This window comes from Numida meleagris, chromosome 4 (assembly GCF_002078875.1).
Source record: "Numida meleagris isolate 19003 breed g44 Domestic line chromosome 4, NumMel1.0, whole genome shotgun sequence".
In the NCBI taxonomy this organism is placed as follows: Eukaryota; Metazoa; Chordata; class Aves; order Galliformes; family Numididae; genus Numida; species Numida meleagris.
The window spans coordinates 51,763,626-51,790,942 of NC_034412.1; the positions used below are offsets into that span (position 1 = coordinate 51,763,626).

General features: G+C 40.0%; 2 long non-coding RNA genes across 3 annotated transcripts in view; both read left to right on the forward strand.

Annotated features, from left to right (window-relative positions):
- Positions 921-5,037, forward strand: LOC110397530. Its single transcript, XR_002437827.1, has 3 exons — positions 921-1,011; positions 3,746-3,891; positions 4,925-5,037. It is a non-coding gene; the product is annotated as an uncharacterized LOC110397530 (long non-coding RNA).
- The window catches only part of LOC110399155, a 106,269-nt gene continuing 84,420 nt past the window's right edge, over positions 5,469-27,317 (forward strand). Inside the window, exons 1-6 of one of the 2 annotated variants that reach the window (XR_002438927.1) lie at positions 5,469-5,593; positions 6,966-7,135; positions 7,755-7,888; positions 10,402-10,520; positions 13,318-13,494; positions 19,401-19,487. This is a non-coding gene — a long non-coding RNA (uncharacterized LOC110399155). Of the gene's footprint in view, positions 5,594-6,965; positions 7,136-7,754; positions 7,889-10,401; positions 10,521-13,317; positions 13,495-14,160; positions 14,340-19,400; positions 19,488-27,317 lie in introns of those variants that run through there. The other variant, XR_002438928.1, reaches the window with a different exon arrangement.

A 27,317-nucleotide genomic window follows, 5' to 3' on the forward strand; every position in this document is an offset into this window, starting at 1 on the left:
AAGAGCAATATGCTTGAGCAACTCTTTGTACTGATACATCATCATCAACCTTAGTAATGAGTGGGGAAGAGAGATAGGAATGGTTTTGGCTCCATTGAAAACATTTGTAGATTCTATCTGGAACAGATTTTATTAAAATTGCAACAAAGTTTATAAAGCTCAATATACGCTTCATTAAGGGAACATTACCTTACAATTATGATTAATTAGATTAAACTTATGAAAGTATGTTATTTGTGCAAATCAAAAGGGTGGTGGGGAGGAATGATGGATGATGAAAGAGTGTGATAAATGAAGAAAGCAGCTGAACTAAATTGAATGTGTATTCATCCGTTTTCACTTCATAACTAATGATAAATTGAGCATGTCACATTTAACAATACATGTCTGAGCTTAAGCACAGTCCCAGCTCCTGTACTCTAATGTCTTTTGTCAGGTAGCTGCATCCAGGGGATGTGAAATTTTGTTTGGAGAAACCTACACAGTTCATTATCTATCTGTCCCTGCAACTGAAATCACAAATGAAAGCTCTTGCTCTCTCAAAATAAAATCATGAAAGTCTCAATTAGGACAGAGTTGTATAGGAAGCACAGTCTGACTGTGATATGTTAATTTGACTTGAAAAGCAAGTGATGTATTGAAAATTGTGTGTTGTTGACAAGAATACAGTTTGGGATAATTGCAAACTTGAATGAGCTTGCGAGGGTCAGAGTCTAACTCAGTGGCTCACAGTCCCTTGCAGCTACTTGTGGAAGATGCTGTTTAGCATCAACTGAAATGCCAGAATTTGGTCCTGAATACTCAAGGGACTCTGTGTGGACAATGAATCTGTATGGACAATGCCTAGATGTGGAATGGTTTCACAGGCTTCTGAACTCATACCACATTTTCTTCTTGGTTAACCATTTTTTCTTTCTGCAGGTGAATCTGGAAAACAGTCTTTCCAGTGGTAATTAGCAGTTCTGCTTCTCTTCTTGGCTGTAATAAGGTGAAGTGAGATGACAGCAGTGAGTGAGTACTGGGGAGCTTAATTTTGTTTTTATCAAAAACAAAGGAAAGCATTTTGTTCTGGGATCACTAAAAGCTTTGGCCAGTGTTTCATACCAGCAATGTTATTTTAGCTGACTTGGTTCTTTCATTCCTGTTTCAAACATTTGTATTTTAATATTTTAGGCCAAAGTCAGTGATGATGGATTGAGCTATACTGAGCTACTCAACAAACAAATGTTGGACATGAGATGTTTAGCATTTCCAGAAATAGTTCAACTGTGATCCTGCAAATTGTTGTGTGCTGTAGACCACAGAACTGAGAAAAGGTTGCTGTATAGTTTAAGACGTAACGGAGAGGAATTGCAGAAGGAACTAGATGCACAAAGTAATATCCCTGGTACTCCAAAACCAAAATGGAAGGAAGTCCTTCATCTCTTTAGGCACTGGGCATAAAGGGACGTGCTGTGATCAAGTAATGATTGTAACTGGGGGTGTAAACATTGGCACAAATGTAATGTATAACTGGTAGCCAAAGGCTGCAGGTAAAGGGTAGTCTCATGTCTGTCTTTGGTAATTAGAAGGGAGTTCCTTGCTGGCTGTTTTCTATTGCTTTAGGTGTGCAGAGAACAGCATTTCCTATGCTGTTCTATCCCCTCTGTTGGCAGTGAAGTTTCTTGACAGAGAGACTGCATGCTGTGTCCCATCCTTGTCCCTTCCTGGGATCATCCTGTGGAGTTTGAATAACAATTTGCTGGCTTGCCCCCACCCTTTCCCATGTGGTCACCACACAGCTGTCATATTGAGGGTCTGAGGGTGTGGGAAGCGTTGAGCTTAGAAATACACTCTGTCCAGTTCGAGATTAGTGATTGGTTCAGGCCTGGTGGTGTCAGTCTGTATGCATGAAATCACTGGAAGGATGCCTAGGATTTCCTGAATGCACTTGATTCTCATCCCTGTTTCCTTAAGAAGTTCTGTTGGCAGGCTGAGTGAGGAAGGCTCTGACCTGCTGAAGAAGTGATGCAAGCTGAGACCTTGCTCCTGGAATGATGTTCCATGGTTCCTGTGACAAGGCTGCAGGAAAGACGCAGCTCTATTTGTCATCAGCCCCTGTCAGCAAGCAATAATAGCTACTGTGTTCTTTTGGTTTTAGTCCATGTGAGCTTTGGCAGTCTGGAAACTTTTTTCAATTTTCTCCTGCCTTCTCGCTGCACAGTGTACATCACTAGCATCTTTCTAAGGCTAAGTGTGGTGATGATCTCTAGCTGAACCTGACTGACATGAGTGAAAACTCCTCAGATTGTCTGAAGCAGCAATGGACAAAAAAAATTGCTCCTCCCCAATATCTCATGCAAATTGGTCTTGCAGCAGCATAAGCCATCCCATTTAAGATGTGTGTTGAGCTACTGTATAAAGGGCTTGCAGTGCAGAAACAGTGGTAGCGTGTGTAGCATATATTAGTGCTAGTAGTATGTTTACGTAGTGTAGCATATACATTGAACTTTGTGTCTTTTAAGTGCGATACGAACGCTGGTTATTAAGCCAACTAGCGCTTACTTCAGAAAGTATTTATGTTTTTGAATCCTTAATTCAGGATTTGACCAAACATCACTGCTATATAATGCTACACGTAAATGTGGATATCAAACAGGTTCTGAAGAATTAAACTGTTTCAAGAAAGCTTGGTGACACTTAACTCTACAAGCCTCTCCAAAGTTAGTGAGGGAAAGAAAAGAATTTGTGTGTGAATGAAACTTGGGGAAAAAAAAAACAAAAACTTCAAAATAATGGGAAGCAAACTGAAATGCTGAACCAGTTTTAGAAATGATGTTCTACCTTCCTTGACTAATGCAAGTGTTTCAAGTGGCTGTAGTAATGCTCATCTGTGGCCTCAGGTGGCTGAGTGCTTTGTAGTCAAATGTCAGACATCGCACCTGGAATGGATGTAAAAGCACTTCTGTGAAGTCTTCTCAACTTTTCTTTCATCTGTCCAGCAGGAATGCTGTAAAATGTTTCAGTCTGTCTAACTGATGAGTGCAGTAGAGGGTTTCTCATGGTGTAGAGAAGAAATATTTACACCTGTAATCATGACCCGTAAAATACAACCTGACTATCTCGAACCGTTGAAGTCTTATCCTTGGAGAAGGCTGTGTTAGCATGTGGCATTGCATTGGCTCTAGCAAGTTAATAGAAGAAGAATTCTGTTTAAATGACAGAGAGTGTAATGATTCTGCAGTTCAGTGATGTAGTTACTGGCAGCAAAAGTTTAAGGGATTTAATGCAAGTCTTGTGCAAAATATCAGGTCTTTAATCCTTGTGTCCACAAATGCAGCTACATATTTTGTTGTTGTTGTAGCTGACATGTGAAGTGCACAATTTGTGCCTATCCTTGGCTGTTATTGGTAATGCTTCTCAAACAATTGTTTATGGCTGCCACAGAAATATTTGTCTGCTACCTGACTGAGGGGGATTATTTGAAAAATGACCTGTGCTGTGAATACATTAAAGATGCCAGGAAATGGAGTTAAGTGAACCATGCAACTGTTTTAGCAGTCTCTGGCTGCAGTATCTCAATAGCTGATTTTTGCCATGAAGTTAGGTTTGGGTGAGAATGGAGGGTGTGAAATGCTTGGAAATATTCCCATGGGCCCTTTGGTTCCCGACCTTAGTGCAATGAACTTGCATTTGTGTGTTGTAACCTCTACAAGCTCCTTTCCTGCCGGCTCCACTCTGCTTCAGCTACTGTGTTCTCTTGTAGGAGAGGATGAGTTGATTGAGCAAGATGAGAAGGTGACTCTTCTGGAGGAAATGCTACAGACAGTTCAGTTCTATTGAGGAAAACACTTCTTTGACATACTACCATTTAGAGTGTCACAGTTCAAGACTCCTTGAAAGAAGATGACTGTGAGTACTTTCTTGGACTTTCCGGATATATCCAAGTCTTTGCAGCATGAGCACCTATAAAACAAAGATATTGGGAGTTATTCCTTTCTTAAAAGGTAGCCTTTCGTCTTTAGAAAGGCTGCCCTTCCCCCATGGTTGGTTAGAAGCAGAAGGTAGAGAGGAGGCATTGGTGCAGGAATCATTAAAGTGAAATGTGAGTCATGTTCATTAAAGGCAAGCTAGCAGAATGTCTGATATTAGTGGCTGCGTAATGATTAGAGCTTCCTGTAATAATGATGATGGCGATTCAACTATATGAATTGAACATTCATTCTAAGTTAATTCACATCCTTTTAACTAATAAGTTATTTAAGGGAACCAAAAAAAAAGCCTTTTTTAGCTGACAATTTGAATAGACTGAAGTAACACTGAGACAGCAATCCTGCCTGTGCACTAGGGGGATTTGAACACTAATCTGTATCTGAACTTTGTACTGAAGGCATGCTTATTTGTTTATAAATCATTGCATTTCTGCTAAATCAGAAGCAATCTTCCCATTGGAACTTATATGTGTGTTCTCTACTAATATGTTCCCAGTCAAGATTATAGTAGAGAACCTTGCTTTGGTGTGAGATTATTTAAAAAGAACTTCACTTTGATTTTTGGCATTCTGAGGCACGGCAGGGAGATGAGTGATATATTGATTGCCATAGAAACATCTCGATTTTGAGCAAGAAACCATGGTCTACAAATATTCCATGTTGGTGGGGGGGGAGGGGTATGGAGAAGGAAAGAATTGTTTCTTGTATGTAGGAAACATAAACTTAGAATAGTGAGATGTAAAGAAGGACAAAATGTTTAGGTCAAATAGTGAAGGAAAGCTTTGAAAGTGGTAGCCGTGGCTTTGCAGTAGTCTCTCAGCAAGGAGTAAAATCTGCGGTTAAAGCTGTATAAAGCTAGCCAGGATTGGGGGGAGATGGAGAGGAAGCGGATAAAGTGCCCCAAAGAACGAATGAGTGGATGCACTAGGATAATCAGTCTCTTGTGCTTGTAGGTTTGATCATTCTGGAGATCTGGACCCATTAGTAAATTGAAGACCTTAGAAGTTGTTCCCCTAAAGACAGCGTCTGGATGTTTGCAATTTCACCTTAACAACTCAAGGAAGTTAATAAGGTGAGTGTTCTCATCATTTTATAAAATGCCCAGTTGGAATAAGTATGTCAAAGAAAATTGTTAGTGTAATTAGATATAAACACTGTACAGAAGGCTGTAGTGTTTGAGCATTGTCAAATTCTTAAATGCAACAATTGAATTAATATTATAACTTTCCATTTAAGTATTACATGTATTAAAATACTTCTTGCATTGCTGTACACAACAAGATTACTCATCAAAACCTTGGCTCTAAATGCTACCAAGATTTGGAGGAATTCCAAATTATGTTGTGAAGTGAGAGGTTCAAAATGAACTTCAGATAAATATAATTTGGCATGAATCTGGGGTATATATTATAACACATTCATACATTCAACTTGGTTCATCTGGGTTCTAGCACTTGAAATTTTCATTTCACTTGAAAATTTCATTTTCAGATTTATCGCGCACCTGCAGGAATTGTGAAGAGCTTTCCTTAAATTATTCCTCAGGTTGTTGTCTTGTTTTTGACATTATCTTATCTGCAAAGCTCTCAGTCAGTGTCTGCCTTCTGCTGGAATCATTGCAGGTACTTCTTGCATTGTGTATTAATTGTGAGAATGAATATACAGTTATTTGAGATGTAATTCTTGCTAGCTGGGAGAATGGTTCCTTTTGAATGCTAACAAATTCTTGAGGAGAGTTGAGGAGGGCTTGCTCTGAGTAGTTTGCCCGGGTGCCCTGCAGGCTCAGGGAGCTGTCCAGTATTGGTTTTTTTGGGTGAAACTTGCAAATGTGACTTGAAAAATATCTTTCTTCCTTTGAGATGAGAACTTTCCTAGTTTTCAGTCCCTATTGCATTAAAAGACTCTCTGGAATAGCAGTATTGGAATACACTCAAGATCAGGCTAGGATAATCTTTTAATTAATTCTTTGTTCATCTGTGTCAGTTAAAATATACTGAAAAACTGTTGTTTTATTATGCTGCAGATGAGATTCCAACTTCCAGGTATAATTAACTTGGAATCATCTTTGCAGACTGGCCCACTCCTCATCTGTATCTCTGAGAGGAAAAGTCACTTGAAATTTCCTAAAGCAAGCAAACAAATGTTGCATTCCAAAATCCTAAACACTAAAGAAGAAATTGCTTATCAACATAATCTTGAGACTGAGGCCTTTGAAATAAGAATTTTTTTCCTTGTTGATCTTTAAATATATTTTGTTTACCTGCTTTTCAAATCTGAGTTGACCACAGACTTTGTCTCCTTTATAGTTGTTGCATAGCTTCAGCCATAGGGGACTGTTTTGGTTAAGGTGCTGATTTTATTAGATTTAAATTAATCATCTGAGTGGATTGTGTATGTTTAGACGTGGGTCTGGAAGGCACAGTGTACTGGTCCAAGGGCTCAGCATAGCTTATAATCTCCACATAAAATCTGGCAGGCTTCACGACTTGTGGATGAATGGTAGAGTCTAAGCTGTGCTTTGTGAAGTGCAAAGATCTAATAGGTTGCTGAGTGGCTTTGAATTTCTTGGGAGGCTTACCTGTTCTGATTTTAAGCCATACCATTTCCCTCAGAGGTTTAGTGTGCTTTCAAATTCTTCACTCATGACAAGACTCAAAATTATTGTGGACCATGACAGAAATATTGAAGAATACTGAGTATTCTAATCCAAACCATAAATGAATTAGAATATGTGGCAAGGCTCACATATGTGTTGCATAGGGCTTTATTGTTTATGTGGAAGATAGCTGGAGGTTAGAAATGTATTTGTATTCAGAATTAAAATGATTAAAAGTAATATTCATGGACTGTAATTAGTAATCTTTTTGCTTTATTTTGTCTTTTGCCAACAAATACTGTGTTCTGATAAAGCTGCAGTTGAATTAACCTTACTTTCTGCAGAAGACAGGTTTCTGAATACTGCTAAATGTGATCGGGTCTTTTGTCTCTTTACAGTGATGTAACCATTGGTGTTTGCTGTAATCTTTTCATACTGAATGTGAAAACTGCATCCAGCTTTACTGTGAAATTCACGAAGAACTCAGCTTCTGGGCAATTGTCAAAGGAGCTTTTTATCCTTCCGATCTGATCATCCATCCATCCGTGTTTAGCTCCATTGAAAAAAGGTTGTTTCCCCTTTCTCTACTGCCTCTCCCAATACTCTCCTTCTACCTCCCTCTCTTAAGCTCATCTAGATACCTATTAGCTTGCTCTTTCAATAACACTGCTCTGGCTTCCATGAAAGTGCTTTTTAATGTAGGAGATGTACTTCAGCCATAACACCAGGGTCACTTTCTGAGTAACATTTTATGGGATTGATTAAACTTTAACACCATAACTGTTGACTTTATAGGCCAAGGAAGAGACTCTGAGTGCTAAGCTCTGTATAATTTGTGCTTCACAATTTTTAAAAATCAAATAGATATAAGAATTTAATGTATTTGATAAAGTAGCCCTCTATTTTTTCCCCATGTCTCCTATTTTAAAAGACCCCCAACATTTAACATGAAATAAAGTCTTTAACGCTAATGAAGTAAAGTTATAGTAAATAACCATATTTAAAAAAAAAAAAAGGTGTACAGCCCTATGGGAAGAATATGAGAAAAGATATCATTTGCTTGGCTCCAAACGTGAGCACTTCATAGAAAGTGAATGAAGGGGTGCTGTTGGCTGAGAGTTGAGGTTGCAGAAATGCGTCACTTCTCTCTGGGAATTCTCTTGTATCCTAAATTACTTTTTGCACAGGCCTTACTGCTGATAAATTCCTGGACAGGAACACGTCCCTCCACGTCCCAAGTAGAAAGATGAGTGTAAAGGAGTGCTTGATGGAAGAGTGTGACTGAGGACCAAAGGACTGAGGACCAGAGTACAGTTCTCAGGTTGGTTGCAGTCTCACATGTCCTGAAGCAGGTTGCCTGTGATCTCATAACCTCACCTGGCAAGTGACTAGCAGAGTACTTCCTTGCCAGGATCTGGTTCTTCCCTTTTGCCTATGGGGAACTCCTCTGACTGAAGTTGTGCTTTTCCCTTTTACACTGGTCCTTTGGCTTAGCATAAGGGAAGTGGGGTTGCATTGGTTTGTGATGCCGGATGAGTTAAAATCCAGTGCACGGTAGACCTTGGATGCAAAGACACAGAGGTTTGGTTTTGTGCTGTCTGTGCAAGCCAGCTGCAGGTTCCCTGGAGACATATCCAAGCTGTTAGGATATGCTATGTCCTCTAAGAATGGCTCTTCAGTGCACCTTTCTACTCTACTCAGAGGAAACTTGCATGTGGGAAAATTATGTTCAGGTAGGTATTATAAGCATGAACTTCCACTGGGGTTTCCAGTCGTCAGACTATAGATGATAATTAAAAGCTCTTCATGAATCCCTCAGAGCATTCAGCCAGGCAAAACCCAGGCATCTTCAAGGTGAGAGAGACCTTCCTAGTGGGGCAAGATGACTTGGTGTGACCACTAAGTGTAGTTATGGCCTGGCATCAGCAGATTTGCTGATGAAGTCACGGTAAGATTGTTATTTTAGAAAATCAATAACGTGGTTAATAGTCTTGTCCTAACATTTCTTGGGAAGGGTAATTGTACAGTTGAAAAAAGAGCCAAACTTTAAAAGCCTTGGGGCTTACTGTTTGAGTTGAAGCATTTCTAAATTGAAAACTAGATCATGCTTCTATTGCTAGCGTCCAGAAAAAGGTTCACCTACTCCATCATCTCAGCCAGTTTTCCCTCCTGAGACATGCAGGAGTCATGTAGAGGAGCTCTATTGCTCCACTGAATACACAATAAACCTGGCCTCTGAGGAAGTCAAATATCCTGAGAGCTGCTGGAAAAATCTGGAGATGCCTGGCACTGTTGCCAGGAGCCCTGACAAATGTGCGTCTCCTACTGCTGTTCTTCACAGACTCATAGTAGTGGGGAGGGGTAGAGATAGCAGTGAACTAAGGGCAGGTATTAAGAAGTGCCTGAAACCGTTATTTTATCAAAAGCGTAACACTGTTGTTAAGGTGGATTGGATATTGCAAGAGATGCTGAAGAGGCAGCCTATGGCTTAGGAGATCCCTGAAACAATCATAGCTGTCAACTGAGATTAACATCTAGGAGAAAAAGTACTCTGTCTTGATCTCATGCTGTTTGTCTGGGGTTCTGATTCTTGAAGCTGTCAGAGACAGGTGCAATACTGAATGGATCTTGAGTTTCTTCCTGTGTGCTTGTGAAAACCCCATTCTTAAGTAATATTTAACATAGTTTGTTTTATTTTGACTGCTAAAGTTAAGCGTATGAAATGTAGCAGACTTTTTTTGATTGCTCAAGTTTGTTTTATCCTGGCCTCTCTGACTTGAAAATAGAAAATTGGAAGAGTTTGTGTTTTTTTCTTTCTTCTTTGTTCTTGTTCTTTGCAAAGCTGGATGCCCACAGCCTGTGGACTTTTTCTGCTCACAAAGAGCTTCATATTCGTAAGCTGAAACTCCATTTTTTTTTAAGATTAAGGAACACAGGCCAAGATCAGGTGAAATTTAAAAAAAAAAAAATATCTCTTTAAAAATGCAAAGTCTGTATTTTCTCTGGATTACTGTGCTTTCTCAGCTGTGGTAACTGAAACGTTGTTATTTCTGCACATAGACTGAATCCAGGCAAGTTTGGATTGCCTGTGGAAGTGAGAGAGGATCTCAATCTATGTTCCCTAGATGGAATTTCACAACTAAGTGTATGGTTGCAGATGTTGGAGCATTGCGGTGGCTGGAAGTTAACTGCTTCAGCTGCCTTCTTTTCTGCTGTACCTGTGTTTTTCTTTGTCCTTCATATGGATTTTTTTACTAACTTTATATTTTCCCTTCCCAACTTTCCTAGTGCCTTTGCTTCTGTTTTCATTCTCTAGCTCCTCCTTATAGCTGTTTCTTTTGCCTGCTGATACTTCATCATTCTGTCCACTCAACAAAGCAGTCTAGTAAACATGAGGTGTCTTTTCCCTTCCACCTTAATGAGTTGATCTGTATATTATCCTTATGTCAGATCCATTTCTTAAATAATTTCTCACCAGCTGTTTCATTCTCTCTCTGAATCTATACAGGATTGTTACTTGCGATTCTCCTTCAGTATTTCCCTTGCTTTTGGGTCTTATGTCCTTCAAAGTGCCACTTTGGCTGATACATTGAAGTCTCAAGAGAGCCTGGCAGGCACTGTTGCTCTTTTCTGATCTTGCCAATTGTAATATTTCTTCTATGCAAGGCACCTCATAATTTGAGTGAGGTCAGGCAGGACCTGAGAGCTGAACCTGTCCTGTCCAATGAATCAGCAATGTGATTGAAAGAATTTGTGCGAACCATCACAATGATTTTGTTTGCTCTCATTCTGGGGACAGGTCTCATTGTTTCTGAATTTTTTTCTTTTCTGCAGCAATCAGTAAAAAGTGCAGAATGCACCAGAGACCAGCACAAGCCTTCTGCATCCTCAACATGGGCCTTCAGCCAGTCCTCTTAATACAAAGGAAACAGAAGAAGCTAAAACCAAACCTGGTAGGTAACAATTTATCATAAGCCTGTTTGTTCCTCGTTGGAGTTGCTTATCACCACTCAATTCCTGAGAGTTGCTTCTCACTTACGGGCACATAGTTTATCTTTCAGATCATAACTAATTGCCTCCTTGGATATAGGCACTAGACTGGAAATTGTCTGTTACTGTGCATTTAACATTGTTTTGAGACTCTCAGAATAGAGAAGGTGGTATTTTTATTTGAACAAACTGTACTTGGAGAATTAGGTAGTATAATAATAGCACATCTACCTGCTAACATTGTTTTAATAAAATGAGAGCTGTTCTGGACTCAGCAGCAGTTATTTTGGCATCAGATAAATTCCTGAAGGATTTGAGGTCTCACTCCTGATCCAAGCTGGAGTTTCTCTTTTTGAGTGCTCATATTGTAATAAGATTGATCATAAGAAAAACACAAAATATAGAGGTTTTGAACCCTTGGGTAAAGCTTGTCTGCACATAAATGCTGTAGAATTGTAGAAAAAGCTTAAGAGGCAAAAATGTGACTATAAAACTGATTGGTAAAATCAGTCTGTGGACACACTGAGTCAAACCTAGTAGAGGAAGATAAAGTATGCTTCGTGTGTGCTCCTGCCTAGAGCTAAGCTTGCTTTTGCGGAGGAGCTCTTCACCTACAGCCTCAAGGCTGATGTGCTTTTCAAAACAGTCTGTCCCTAAAGACAAGGGTGATAACTTTAAATTCACTTTTCAGAAGAGTTTGCATGTGCGGACTGCTACTTCTATTGAACCCACTTCAGAAATTAATGTATCCCAATTTTCCTAAAAACGTGAATGGAGACCAATTTAGATACAGTTCTTTGGAATTTCAAGCCTTTTCCATATATCTCTTCATACTCTGAATATTTTCTTTCCACCTAAAATAAATCAGGCATGTTAGTAGCCCAGACATGAGTTGGACCCACTGCAGCTCTTCATTGCCTCTGGGCCTTGGGGCATACACAGTCTGGGTCCAGCTCCAAAAGGAGCAGATGTGATCTGCTATTCCTTCCTGTTGCATATTTACCAAGGAAAAATAAATTTTGTCCATAGAATATCCAAATAGATTCTTAAATCCGGCGTGTGTTGTATTTGCTTATGTGAGTAGCGCCTCCAGGGACAGCAGCCTTACCCTTGTCACTTCTTGCCAAAGGAAGATGCTATCCAGGCAGCATGGCTGTTGCAATCTAGCCATGACACATTAGCAACGCAGAGCACTTTTACTTCACACCGTAAGTTTTTGCACACTCCTCTCTCTTGAGGACACTGCCAAAGCAGGCATTAATCAGCTTTACTCTAGGAATTAGAATAGGAACTTGCTTGTAAATTACGACCATTACATTTCCGGCTTAAATTTCCCTGCTCCTTTAAGCTAATGTTTTAAAAGACTAACCCTACCACTCTGGCAAGAGCTGTGTCTTGCCTTTATATCCATTTGGCACCCTCTTGCTTTTTTTTTTTAAGCTGAAGAATTACATTATCTCTGTGAAATAACTTTCCTTCTTTAGTTGTTCAATTTGATTCAAGGATTTTTGATTAAGCGTTCAGGGGTTATGAATAAATAAGAACCAGCAGCCCAGTAATTGGTATATCATTACTCCCCAGTAGCACATTTAATCCTCAGCTTCGCTGCACCACGTAACCTTTTCCTTCAGTTCTCCGCCTCCTCCTCAATATTGCTTACAAAAAAAGGAGGAGGAAAAAAAAAAGCAATGTCACTGCAAGCTTCACAAGTTAGCATTAAAATGAATACTTTTTAATTTCTCTGGATGAGATGGGGCCCTGTGCTCTGGGACAATGCTGATGGATGACATTTTAATGCAGCCGAAATGTTATTTTTACTGAACCAGGGAAAACTATAAATTTTGCTTCATTGCCACTGATGGCTCTATGCATAAAACTATGGTGGCGCCCATTGCCCATGAATAATCACCTCAGCATGGCAGATGTTACTTCGCAGAGAAAGCAATTCTTATGCTGAAGAATTGTGGAAAGATTAATTGTCTACAGCTGTTTCATGGCCCACAGCAATCTTGATACATTTATGATAAGTTTAAGAGCTCACTAGAGGCAGCTCCTATTCCCTGTTGTGAGTGAGGGAAGGGGGGGAGCGAATGGCTTTCTTCTGACACCTGGATTCATAGAATCTGTCAGCTCCATTACAGCCTTCATAGAAAGCTGCCTGTTGGCAGGTTTGGGATGATTGTGAGTGGGCTAAGATGCAGGAATTATCTAGACATAGATAAAGAAAAGGAGACTGAGAAGAATTATTCAAATTTGTGCAAATGAATTGCTTCCATTTTTCCTCCCTCTGCCAAGTGGAAATTGAACGTAACCTGCTCTGACCTTTCTCTATTAAGTGCTGCAAATTGCAGTAAATGCATAGTTCTGAGTGCCCTAATGAGACAAAGCTCTAGCAATGCCTCATTAATAAGGAAAGTTTGACCTTGCTGGTCAGCCCTTCATTCGATATTGAAAAGAAATAGGAAAAAAGAAGAGATGACCTGCTGTAAATTTTGAACAATACCTTTGATTTAGTTTGTATATACTCCCAAGCAGACACTTCACAACCTTTTTTTTCTTCCATTTTTTGCTATACAAGTGAAGGAGGAGTATTTACTTATTCAGTTCTCAGTAAATTCATGAGAACTTCGGTAATTTGTGCCAGGGATGCGCACAGGCAGCCTGATGAAGTTTTTTTAAATGTGTTTTTACTGTCCCCATATTGATGAATGAATATTGATACTCTCCATCCTATACAGACTTGTCTTTCTTTTTCCTCAGCCTGTATCTGTTATCACTGTATCTCAATGCCACTATGAGCTCACATGTTACTTGAAAGCAGCACTGCAAGGAAACCATACTCTACCCTTAAACATGTGGTCCCTGGAGGAGGGAGTGTGCCAGAGAATGATGGGAGATGTTTACTCCTCACCCCAAAAGACAAGCTCTCTGATTCTGGTTAGTATGCTCCTTTTTCAATACTTGAAGAATTAATAATTTTGATTTACATAGTATATTTATTTATACTTGTCCTTTATTTATATTCTTTATGTTCATCATTTTATATATTTTCTGTCACATGTTGAAGAAACCTAAGTAAGTTGAGGGCCTTAGGTGTTGTCTCTGCTTGCTAATGCTTGCTTGCATTAGCTGTGTGTTAGACTTACAATTAATAAATGAATGGGTAAGAAACTGAAGTTTGCTCAGAAATGATTAATAAACTAAAATAATGTCACTAAATAGGCTGAATAACATGGGAAGAATTAGCTGATGAACTCATAGATCCACGGAGATCATAGATTCATAGTGCCTCCAGAAATTGCCTCCCCTTTTGGGACGCTAATAAAACGGAGCTGGATGGAGTCTCTGTGGGTTCCAGGCACCCCGTGCAACAGCATCCATAGATCAGCTCTTGGAACTTTAGCGAAGCATTAAGACTATCATCAACTTTGTAGGCAGAGCAGCAGCCCTCTGGAGGTGAACTGAACTGCTGGATGGAATACAATTAAGTGCTTTGTAAGGTCGAGACATCAAATGTTGATTTAGGGATCTGGTTTTGTCCACTCACTTTTGAAAATGTTAGCTTGAAGGGCTGAGGAGTGAAGGACCATCCTTCTCTTGCAGGTCATTGTTCATAACACTGTTTTCCAGTGCAGATCACAAGAACTATGCTCGCCACGCTCCTCCTTGGGATACAAAAGCTACTAATGTCCAGTAAGTTCAGTAAGCAGCGCACTAATCTTGTGTAGGAGGATGCTAGGGTGCGTTTTCCCATCTGATGGGCTAACTGTTGTTATTGGCCATGGACAGAGATACTTTTCAGTTTTACATTCTGACATAGTATGATTGTCATGGATGCTGGTGTTACATGTCCCAAATAAGGAGCAGCGCTGGGAAAGTTTTGAAACTTCTGGGACTCTAGGGGAAGGACTGGCCTATCCCAGAGTGGTGGTGTTGCACTATGGTGGTTAGAAACACTGTAGTCGAATCTCATAGGAAAAGCTGAAGTCTGAAACCCTCCTTTTATGTTTAAAAGTCTGTGAATGACAACAAAAGAGAGACTTCAGGAAATAAAATACATGTTAGAGTGCTTTTATATATAAATAATACATATAAATATATATATATCAAGAGCAGAGTTATGCTTCTTCATGTGAGTGTCCTCAACTGCTTTGTAGCAATACCATTCATTCCACAGCTGTTTCTCTTGTACAGTTAGTGGATGGTAGGTAAACACACACAGCTGGAAGCTGAATCTCAAAGCTCCAGTTCCCAAATTGCAGGCTGTGGTTCATGAGGTCATGGTAAGTGGTCTGTGGCAGGTCTGCAGACCTGTAAACTGGAATAACATTTATATAATTGCTGCTTTCTAAGTAGCAGTGCTGGCAGTGGTGAAAATTTGGAGGGTGACAGCAATCATTAGTCGTAAAGGTGTGGGAATCTTTGTAGTAAGGTCTTTGAATCAGCTGTTTGATTAAGGTTTGTGAAGGGTTTTTTTGAGAAAGAATGTAGATGTATGCTGTATACAGTAAAATATTGTGTGATGGAAGGTATGAGTACCTGTAACATTGATTTCCATCCCTGGGACAGCTTTAGATCATTTTTGACATGTTTTATATTTCTAACTCTGATGTCCCTCTGAGAATTTACTATTTTACTATTAGATCTAGAGCAGCAGATCTCTGTGCCATATAAAGAGAGGAATATGAGAAAAGAACCTTAGCAAAAAAGTATTAAAAATACCAGTTTAATAGATTTACTGTGTGACACAACATATGACAAAGAGTGCAAGTGCTACATACGTAGCAGCATTCATCTTCAGCTCACTTCTTACATGGAGTTCGAAGACTGATTTTTCTTTTTTTAAGTTACACCTGGAAAAAGATAGAAATTCATCAGCATACTCATAATTTAAATTGTTCACTAAAATTCTGCAAGCATGTCTTAAAATGCCAATTATTTGTAACTGGAATCCCACAGATATCGCCTGAAATATTCAAAAGTCGAGACAAGCCAGGCAGCTTTTTGTAGAATGTGTGAGCCCTACACCTCTGGATAAGTGCAACTTTTGGAATCTAGTTCTCGCCATGAATACTTACACTTAAGACTTAAAATGTTTGTTTTATATCAATATTTTTCAGTGTGATCTTAAAATGTACCATTTCTGCAAACATTCCTCCAGCAGGAGTCATTTGTTTGAATATAATGAAAGCATCTCAGAAAAGATTGCCTGCACAGCTGGAATAATTCTGAATAAAATTCTGATGAATTTATATACCAGGTATAATACTCTCTTTCCCCCAGTGAAGGGTGCTACTTGAACCTGATGAATAAGGTTAATAACTTGTTGCCAGTTTATTCATTCTTCAGGATCAGGACTTGAAGCCTAGCTCAAAGATATAGTAACGTAATAATAATGTTTCCAGTCTAAAGTGCCTTGTAAATAGCACAGACCAGTCTGCTGCATTATTTGGATGGGAAAATACAGTAGTAGTTATTCAATGAAGCAGGAAAATGTACAAAAGTGGCTTAAATGTTCCTTTGTGGGAGCTGTCACTGAACTAAAATATGACACGTGATTTTGAGTAGTTTTTTTTTGCTGCTGTAATTAACTTTGTCTTTTGACAACTCCTTCTGAGGGATATATTAATTAAATATGGGATAATGAATAGAGACAACTAGATCACCAGGGTATAAATCAATTGAGGGGTTCTGATGATACCATAAACCACAAGAATGGAGTATGTGCAGTTAATAATAACATCAAAAGACTGTGATTGATTTGGAACTTAGCGATCCTTCCACATTCATTATTATTTTATATAAAGCATAAAAACGAGTGGTGTTTTATGCAAAGACAAGATGATTTTTCTCCCTTGGGTTCTTTGATAAAGGAGGAATTGTCATTGTTCACAGTTGAAGAAGGATGCTACGCTTATTGCATGGAGAGGGATAGCAGTAGATTTTTACATGGTGACAGAGGATCCTTGGGATTAAAGAGGGTTTTGCTGTAAAGATTTGTGTGTTCTACAGAGAAATTAGGTCATATTCTCTGGTGTTTTTAAAATACTGCTGCTTGGAATCCACTGATACTTTACTGATTATTATTTTTTAGTTGATTTTTTTTTACTGTCAGGATGTACCTGTTTGCCAGGTTCTCCCATGGAGTTCGAGGCCTTTTCCCTGTAAGTTACCTCAGATTTTCTCTGTCTTTAGAGAAGAGAAAAAAAAACAACAAAAAACAACAGCAACAACAAAAAAAACCAAAAAAGCCTTCCCAAAACCCAGCGCACTTAAGTACATTTAAAGTATCTAAAAGTGTACTGATTTTTGCTGGGATAGAATCTTTTTTTTCTTCTGTGCCACCCTTCTGGCACTGTGCTTTTGATCTGTGACCAAAACAATCTTGATAAAACATCCAACTTTCAGCTATTGTGGGAGGGGCACAGCTGGAACAGCGAATGCTGACTGACTCAAAGGGGTATTCCATACCTCTTAAACTATCTCAGCTCACAAGCTTTCTCACTTTTTCCCCTTACCACTGAGGGGAACAAGTGAGCAGCTGTGTAGGGTTTGGCTACCTACTACAGTTAACCCCCCAGTAAAGAGCAAATAATGCTTTTAATCAGAGGTTTAGTTCAGAATAGCTTGTTTTCCTTGCAGCCAAGTGTCTGCGCAGTCTATCTGGCCTGAAGTGTGCTCTCTATGGTACTGGAATAGTTATTCTTGAAAATGGCAGTGTGAATACACACACGCTTTTGTAAAACAGCGTTTGTTGAGCACAGGGACACTGAGTTATGCTATGCACACTCCCTGTGTGCTCAGTGTTTTCTATTTTAAACGTATTTGGCGTGGGAAGATGAGAAGAGGCAATATGTGATGTCTCGGTGCATAATTGAGAGTGTTCAATGGGGGAAGTCTTCAGGCAGAGCTATGAGCTGATGCTCCCCTTAGCTTTGCTGTGATGAAGTGCATAAGGAAAGGATTTTAGCAGATAAATAGGGCCTCGATCAAAGTCTTGTTACTGTTTCTTAATAAACCTTTCAAATGTGGTTAGGCTTCTCTGGGTCGTGTCACACTTGTCTCGCACTCTAGGTACATTTTAAAGCTAAGTTTGCTTTTACTTATCTTGCAGTTATAATTGCATGCATACATAATGCAATCTGGTTGCTTCAGGAGCTTCTCTTGCTCTGGAATCTGCTCTGAGTCCTAAAAGGAACCTGACTGCAGATGGCTTGTGCTCAAAATGTGTTCACATTGCCATAAGGTGCCTTCCAAACACACAGACAAATGAAATGTCGACCATTTAAAAAAAAAAAAAGTCTGTCTGTCCCTCTAAAATGTCTATTTGCTGCTAAGGGAACAGCATATAAGTAAATCACATTTTAAACATCAAATCTATTTTATTTGTTGAAGCTTTGGGCATATTTTAATACTGCAATGCCAGCATTTTAAGTGTATTTTTGTGAGGCCTCTAGAGTGCTGTCATGGGTAGGCACCATATAAATAACATTTATTGTTATTATCATTGTATGTCGTATTCACTCTGTTTTGCTACCATTAATAAACCATTCAGGCAATGTTGTTGCAATGTATAATATTAGCAGCAGCCCCCTTTGGGAGACATATATTGGGGTACTTAATATTCTAGCTGTTTCCTGGGCCATCTCTCCACAGGCGCAGACGCTACAGTGTGTTCAAAGTTCAATATAAAAAAAAGGGCTGGCTGTGCAAAGATCATAGCATCCTACAGCATGCCTTGCTGTAACTCACAGTGCGGCTGCTGCTGTCCAAATTCTGCTACACAAGAAAATAGTAAATTAGTGAGGCTGCCTGTGATTTTGGGAATGCTGTTTTGTTTTTAAAATGGCTACTGTTAAAAATTTTTTTTCAAAAATCACTGATTTTGTACACTTCTTCAGTTTTCAAAGCAATGCTGTTGCCCTGCAGTCCCCTTTGGGGCTGCCTAAATTACAGAAGAGTGATGCACTAAAGAAAAGCCAACTGTGGAGCTCAGGGTTGGTTTTGAGGCCTGTATTAATTTGCACTGAGGATTTTAGCCTTATGAATTTCCTCTTTAATGGCTTGCAAAGCAAAACGGCTGTGACCTTTTCTGTTAAGAAACTGTATACAGAAATCAGCCATGCTTGAAATTGCTCTTAAACAAACAAACAAAAATCCCAACAACATTGCTGGTGTTAGTCACGAATAACAAGTGGAAAACAAACACGAGTTGCTGGTTTGGAGGGACTCTGTGCTGTGTGGCAGCTATAGAGGCTGCTTGTAGGGCCAGTTCATGGCATGGGATGCAGCTGTTGTCTCATGACCAAAACACCTTTTTGAAGGTAAATGCCATCAGGAGAGCCCTGTGGTCTTGCGAGCCCTGTTTCTTGTGCAAACAAAGCCATCTTGAGGAGGAGTCTGAATAGTGGGCACATGTAGTAGAACAGTCACCTCAGACTGCGTGGATTCCATGCTGAAATGACATTGGAAATGGGCTCCATGATTTTCTTATACTCATTTCAAACAGGCTGCCCAGAGAAGCTGTGGATGCCCCATCTCTGGAGGTGCTCAAGGCTGGGTTGGGTGGGTCCTTGGGCAGCTGGATCTGGTAGGTGACAGTTCTGCTCACAGAAGAAGGTCAGCTAGGTAGTTTTTAAGGTCCCTTCCAACCTAAGCCATTTTATGATTCTGTGATTTCATTGCTATTGGTAGGCATCTGCCTCTTGAAAAAATGGGATGTAGGATTCTAAGGGTTGCTGTGTCCACTCCCTTACAGAAATCAGCAGCCACCTCATAGGTACTGTATCTAGAATAGAAAGGACCAGAAAAACTTGTCTGTGATTCCCTTGCTTGTTTTCTAGGTACAACGCAATAAGTTATTCTGAGAGTGACAGAAACCTTTTAAATCAAGTGTCCTGCTGTAGAGTTGGTCCTGAGCAAGGCTGGAGGTGAGTACCACACGTGGTTTTCTGCAGTTCAGTCACTCACTGGGTACAGCCTGTTGTCATTTAGTAGCAGGGAGCTTTTCAGTGGTATCAGCTGAGCACAGTCCATAGGTAATAAAGAGGAACTGAATATAGCACAGCATGGGGAAATTTGGGTGAAATCTGAGTCTGTTTGTGAACTATGTATTTTCAGCAATGTACGTAACCTTGAGCATGCAGTGTGCAGGTGAGTTGGGCTGTGACTCCCTTTTTCCTGAGCAGAGTTTAACAAACACAGGCATGTATTTCATTGTTAGAGTAACAGTGTCCCCATTCATGATCACTTCACAATTGTGGTGCAGAAAGTAAATACCTGTTTATTTCCAGAGTTTCTCTGTGTGTCTGATTTGCCAGCATGAGGATATCACGCTGGAGTTCTGGATCAGGCATACAACACTACTCCTATTGCAAAAGAAGAAGGGAAATACTGTAATTTTAGTAGAAGACAATTAGTTTAAAATATAAAGACTGCTAGTTTATCACAAGCAGTCAGGGTGACTCTCCCACTGGAGAAAACACAGGAAGTAAGATCACGTAGCTCTTCCCAGCATCTGTGTGCTGCTTGTTGCATCCTTCTAGACCTTTCCTGACCTGGACTGTCACTTGTAGAAATCCCAGGGCAGCATGCAGACCTCCTGTTGTTCTTAGTGCTTATTACTTCAATTCAGCCCTTCCTTTTTCAATTTTGGGATTGACATGTGGCTCTGGTGGTGATGTGCAGTGTCATAAAATAGACACCTTGAGTGCAGACAGTCTGTAGCCTGTATAACTGGGGAGTCAGCTGCTGCCCTTCTATTCCTCCCCATTTTGCCCCATGACTTAAAGCTCAGGAAAAATGGTATGAGTCCTGATACTCAAAAATACTTATGTATTTCTTACATGTATAAGAATATAGTATGTGTTCTAACTTAAATATTTATTTTAAAACCTTTGAAAATAATATGCAAATGGGAGCATTTTGTTAACATTTATTTTAGAAATTTATGCAAAACGTTTGTGGCGTGAATATGACTGCCTCAAAAAATGCATTGCCACAGGTTGTGATGGGCCCTTTGTGAAAGCCCTTTAACTGAAACCAAACTTTTCTAGGACTCTGCTTGCTTTTTTGAAAGCTGAGAACTAATAACCTATATGGCCTTTGCAATGGCACATGTGTTATGCCTTCTCTTAGAAGGGGGAGAAATGTCGGGAGGGAGTGGGCAGCTGGAGAAGGGATGAGAGCTGGAAGTCAAGAGCAACTCATCCAAGTCCACTCCTGGCTGCTACCTGTTGGTAGCGAAGGGAAGATGAATCACCAGCTCAGGTCTGTGACAGCTTTCCTGAGATGAGAAAAAAGGGGCCTGGTAAATGCATGCAGCCTTCTCCCATCATCCCTTTAATAACCTGTAATATTGTAGCAGGATATTTTTGTCACACCGAATCTGATTGATGGTCTTGGCTATAAGACATTACAAGTGTAGAGTAAATTGACCGAACACCTAAACATACAAATTATTAAAAGGAGGGGGAGCAGGCTGGGGCCTCCTGGGGAAAGCAGGCAGGCTTTAGTTAAGATGATCCCATTTCCAAGTGCAATTTATAGTCTATTGACTTGCAGCAGTGTCTTTTCAGATGTGAGGAAATTGTCATACATTGCAAATGAGAAGCTGTTTTGACACCAGGATCGCAGAGAGTGCCAGGAAGAAATGATATCAATGCCTGGTCTGTTAAGGTTAAATGAAGTTGCATTGTTGCCAGCAGATAGGCATTCATTTCCTTTTCTTCCCTGCCTCTCCCTGTGTACAATTACTGTGATTAGGATGAGTAACAATGTGCTTCTGACACCCGTTGTATTGACAGCTCACCTAGTTTTTTCCACTCAAGTGGCACTAGTCATTACTTAAACACTTGGATATTTTGACAGGGAAGATCCATGCCTGCCAGTCAAGTGTATCAATGACAAGAAGGCCTTAGCCCCTGGACACATACCTCTGAATTAAAGCAGTCAATGCCGTCGCTACTGCAATATGATAAACCTTGTTTCGCAGCAGGGCTTTGGAAAGCCCACAGACATAAGAATGCATGCAGTTCCTTCTACCTACCTTCTCCACGCATTCCTGCTATTCATGCACCCATTTTTTTTTGCCCTATATGTTGTGAGCTTTCGAAGGAAATTGTGACTGCAAAGCAGGTTATTTCAGAGGGTAAAGGAAATGAAGTGGTTGTGGGCTTTTACACTGGGAGATTAGTTTTGATTCAGAATATTCTGGAAAATAGACTACTGGAAAGGTAAAAGTGCCTTAAGTTCTTGCCGTGTCCCTTCTCGTGGTTCTGGGGTTAGTGGCTGTTGTTTTCTTGTAGGTTGCGTTTTAATTGTTGTCGTACTTCGATCCACTGTCAGAGGAATAAGAATTTTCATTTCAGTGGTATGCTCCCATCGCTTGCCAGCAGAGCTCTGCTAGCAGTGGCAAGAAAGCCTTTGCAGAGCACTTAGGAGTATTTGCTTTTCCAGTACTTTCTCTCTTCACTGAAACAGGACAGCCTTACTTATCTAGAAACTGTCAAATGGTAGCATGGGCTCATGTGACTACGGGAACATCTACCTGAGAATAAGATGTGGCCAGCTGGCTACTGATGCTTTGCAAAGAAATCCAATAACTTGCAGGCTGATGTGACGCCTAGCACCTTTTATGTTCACCGTCTCTGAATTCCTGTTGAGTCTCTGAATTGCCTGGAAGAGTCAGCAGGATGACTGTGTATATTGGTATCTTGGGCCAAAGCACTCTTAAACAGCAACAAATTCTACAGTCTGAATGCATTGCATTGGTGAAGAGATGGTGTTTGTTGGTATGACCTACGTTGTGGGATATATTACATAGGAGATTTACTTATGATATATTATCTGATTACAGGCAGATTACAGAATCATTAAGGTTGGAAAAGACCTCTAAGATAATCTAGTCCAACTGTCAGATGACGCTTTGTGTACAGTATGCAGCACTTATGCAGACTGGACAGCACACACTGTCTTGAACTACCACGTGACCTGAGGACTTTTTCCAAATTACATCTTCCGTAAGTTTCAGAAGCAAATACATTTGCAGCACAGTTTCTCAATTCTTCGTTGATAGGAGGCGTTGGTAGTTTCTGTTCAAAATTAGAGGAAATTTTTGCGTTAGTAAGAAAAGTTTTGTGCAGAATTGCACAAAAGTTTTCTGCAAATTGAAAAAAAAATATTTGTCTTGAGATGATGAAGGGGAAAACCCAACAAACTGAGGAAAAAAAAATAAACTAGCTGTGTATTTTAACTCAGTTTCATTCCAACATCTTTGAATGCTTGTATATGTGCTGGGGACACATCCAGTTGCTTAAGTATTACTGTGATTTGTGAGACCTGTTGGGCATTGTGAATATCCTTGTTTATGTGAACATACGTGCATGTGCACAGTTCAACAGATATTCTTAGAGCTACTAAACTCTAGTACTCAGCAACACTGCTGTGCTTTCATGATCCTCTCCTTTTCCTACCCTAGTGCTGGATAATTAAAGAAAATGGTTTGCAGATTTCTATTGGAATCAGAAAGGAGGCTAAGTTTTACTGGAAAATCAATTATGCAGTAGGTGAAGTATCCCTATAATGTTCAGCAAAAAAATGTGCTAGCATTCAGGGCATTACATTGGAAAACACATTTATCATGATTTCCATGATAGCCTCAGCCTTCTGTATCACAGGAGTAACCTCTGAACTTTCTTGAACCAAACTGTCAAATGGACAGCTCTGCCTACTTAGCATTTTAAAAATTTGCTTCTCAACTGAGCCTTGGTCTGGAAGCCTCGTAAACGGAGTCCTTCCATCTCCAGAGAGGTTTTAGTAAACATTTCATATAGAGGAGATTTTTTTTTCCTGACCTGTTTTTTGACTCAGAGCTCTAAAAAGGGTTTCTTATGGGTCCCTAGTCATCTCCCACCAGTGATTTCCCTCAGGAAATGTTGACTAAATTTAATTAAATGTATAGACTGTTAAATGTAGACTCTACCAAATGAATGCTTCTAGCAGACACGTAAGCTTCCTTTAAATGCTTGTCTCTTTCCTTAGCTTGACAGTTAAATTTCCTTTTGCAGTTTACCTTGCTCTCAGCATGGTCAGCATTGTTGTGCTAGGTGGTGTAGAAACAAAAGACTGGAGAAAATTAGAGACAGTCCTTTCAATGAGCTATTTACAACCCAAAAACATGCATACACCTGAGCAAATGGCTGTGTCATTACTGTATAAGAAACTATAAATATTAGCTCTCACTTTAAGATGTAGTATTGATGTTGTTACGCCTTGCTAGACTTTAGTGTCATTCCTCTGTCTGAAAACATCCACTGTACTGGGACACCCAGTGCACCTGGAAGATCCTTCACTACCCAGAGGTAGAGGACTTCTCCCTCTGTCTGCCATCATCTTTTTACGCCAGCTGCATTCCTAATTTGACTGTAGAATCTGTAATTAAAAAAAAAAATGGAAGGGACCTTACAGAGCACCTCTTTTCCCCCAAGAAGTTTCAGTGATACTTCTGTCCTTCCTGACAGACGTCTGTCCAATGAATGGTTGAAGGTATTGCTTTCCAGGGGCTTCAAAGCCTGTCCAGGCAGTCTGTGGCATGGCTTTCATTATCTTTCCTGTTAGAAAGTTTGTTTTTTTTTAATGCCTAGTTTGGTTTTCTCTGCCAACTGCTTATGGCCCTTCCTTCTTGGCTTCTCCATTTGAATGTGGAGAACAAGTCGTTCTTTTCATCTGCAGCAAAATGTTTATGTATCTTATGACTGTTCTGTCACGCACCCAGTTTAACCTCCTCAGGCTGAAAAACCTCAATTCCTGCAGTTGATGGTTTCCTCTGCCTCATCTCTGTATGTATATTTTGAGGTGTATTGATTCACCCATGTGATACCCTTTTCTGCAAAGATGAAATTGCTTTAATTGTATTTTTCATCCACTTCTAATGGTGTTTAAGCATGCAGGGGATAGAGTCAGAAAAGCAAGTCTTGCCAACTTGCAATAAAGAACAGAGCTCTTCCCACAGCCTCATCAGTATTCTGGTATCTTTGGCTAATGGAAACTTGTGACTGTTCTCATGGACAGTAGGAGATGTGCATGGATGAAAAGAAAATGCCTGCAGTCTCCTATTATTATTACTAGTTGCAGTCTTGAATATTCTGTGGCTGGAGGAAACCATTTTATACTTTTTTTCTGTTATTACTGACCTACAATGGTCTAGTTCCTTCTCTGGTAGTGGCAGAAAGCAGTGTCAGTCCTAAAAAGACAGTCCACTTTAAAATAAATTGGTAAGGAAATGAAGTAAATGGGAAATGGCGCTATTAAAAAAGTGCTCACTTGTTCATGACTTATTCTAGGTGTCCAAAGAAAGCTTCAGCCGAGCACTAGGTAGTGTCTGGGAAGGGAGAGTCACGGGTGTGATGTGCTTGCCCTGAATACATGTAATGATAGGTGGGAGGGGGTTAGATTTATAAGAAGTCGTATTTCCTTCATACATTAGAAGAAAATGGTTAAAAGATCCTGGAACATATATTCAAAACTTGTCCGTGGCTGTTCTTCACCATGCTTGGAACTCAAAGAGAAGCTGAGCAACAGGAGAGGTGTGAAGTCTAGACAAGCTCATTTCAGGGGTTTCAGAGCTCTGGGGGGGAAAAGTGGGGGGACTTTGTCCCACTGAAGTTATTCTGCGGAGATGGTGCTACCAGTGCCTCCTTACAAGGTGGATTCCATTGCTGACATGCTAAATCCTGTCAAAAACTGGTAATGAGCTGTGTTCATCGCTCTCTTTTATAAGATTGTATAAACTGGGATTTTTTTTTTTTAAGCTTGTATGTTGAGCTGAGACCTAAACCCTTCCTGGCTGATCTGTAGGGAGGGTGGATGAATAATATTTTTTTAATAGTCAAGTTAAGTACCAGGCTGGTCTTCGGAGTATGCAGCCACCTCTGACAGATAAGAGTCATTTTTTGGATAGCCAGTAAACAAAGCTGCCTGGCAACACCCGAGGGATGCAAGCACTTTAAGCATTCTTCACATGTCTGGGAAAAAGCTTGGCTATAGCAGTCAACAGTCTTGGGGGAAATGCTAAGCATGGATATCTTCATTACTTTTCAATTAAGCAGCAAGCTTATGGATTACAGGGAACCTTGAAGGGAAGGCGAACTCTGAATTTGACTCCCAGGGATTGTATTGGAGGGAGCTGCTCTCTTGAACAGTTCACGTTTTGGGAAAGGATCTCGGGGATGGGATTTATCATCTTGAAGGAACTCCACTTCTGGAGCACTGTGAGAATTAGCATTACTGGCTTTGTGGTGACTGATGGATATCAGAGAAACAGGCTCCAGGAATAGCTGGCTGTTATCATTTCTCACTTACCCTGAAAAAGTCACTATTTCTTTGAGCTTGTGATCCCATTAATTCATTTTCTACTTTTACCTCTATTTTTTTTATACCTCATTTAATTTCAAGGTTCTTAGAAACCTTTCACCCTCCAGAAAGAACAATTCCTTCAGGGATGTGTTCACATAACAGTGGGGATTTCTATGAGTCAAGGCTACATCCCCAAACAGTTGTGCGGTGCCTCCCAGTGAAGCCAGAAGGAATTAATTACTGGAACATTGTGGAAGGAGAGTAGAAAGAATGTTTCCAAACCCTAGTGAGGTCATTGCAGACTTCAGGTGTATTTTGAGGCCACCATTGATGGCCAGTTTTTGAGAATATTCTCAACGTATATCGCAGAATCATAGAGGTTGGAAGGGACCTCTAGAGATCAGAGTCCAACCCCTACTAAGGCAGTTCCCTATGGCATGTTGCACAAGTAGGCATCCAGGTGGGTCTTGAATGTCTCCAGAGAAGGAGACTCCACAACCTCTCTGGGCAGCCTGTTCCAGTGCTCCATTGCTCCGATAGTGGAGAATTTCTTCCATTGTGTAAATGTGCAACCATAGTACAAAGAAAGTGGCTGTTAAGCGGTGTGCTGTAGAAAGCACAGAGAGCTGCATGTTTAGGCTGTCTAACCAGTACTGAGCTATGACCAAGACCTGATAACTGTCTGGAGGCCAGTCTCAGTGCTTTCCACTAATACGTTATTCCAATATTTTGGGCGCAGAAGCAAGATCAGCAGCATCATTACCCTTTTCTGTTCTAGCATGCAGCTGTTGTTGGAATAGGGTTTTACGCTGACTCTGTTGGTTTGCTGTATCCACTTTAGACAAAGCTGTGGCACATACTTATTTGGAATGAGATGATGGCATCTTCTGGACTGACATGACAGTTGTCCTGCTGCTTTATGAAAGATGACATAAGATGAAGTAAAATAAAAAGGAGCAAAACAGAGTGAATGGGGACTATAAGTGGTATATCAGCTAAGTGCCAGAGTGGGATGTGCTACAATAACTGTATTCATGGTGTGGAAGCATTACAGAGAGACAAAAAGAAGGGAAAATGCAAACACTACCTCTCCTGTTGTCTGATCAGTAATACCTGAGATAATGTCCTGTATGTAAAAGAAAGAAGCTCACACTGACTTCAATCACCACACAAAACAAAATGCCCTAAAGGTTAAGAAACAACTATTAGGGAGGTGAGATATCTTCAGTTTATATTTCAGAACTTTTATACTCATTATAAAATGGAAGATATTTTATAATTATGCCAACAACAATTAATTATGATGAAGAACTCTAGACTGATTGAATTAGTAGTAAAATCATTATAAGGCTCCAGTTTGTCTTAGAATTTTAGTGAATAATTTATTATCCAGTAAATGCTTGGAC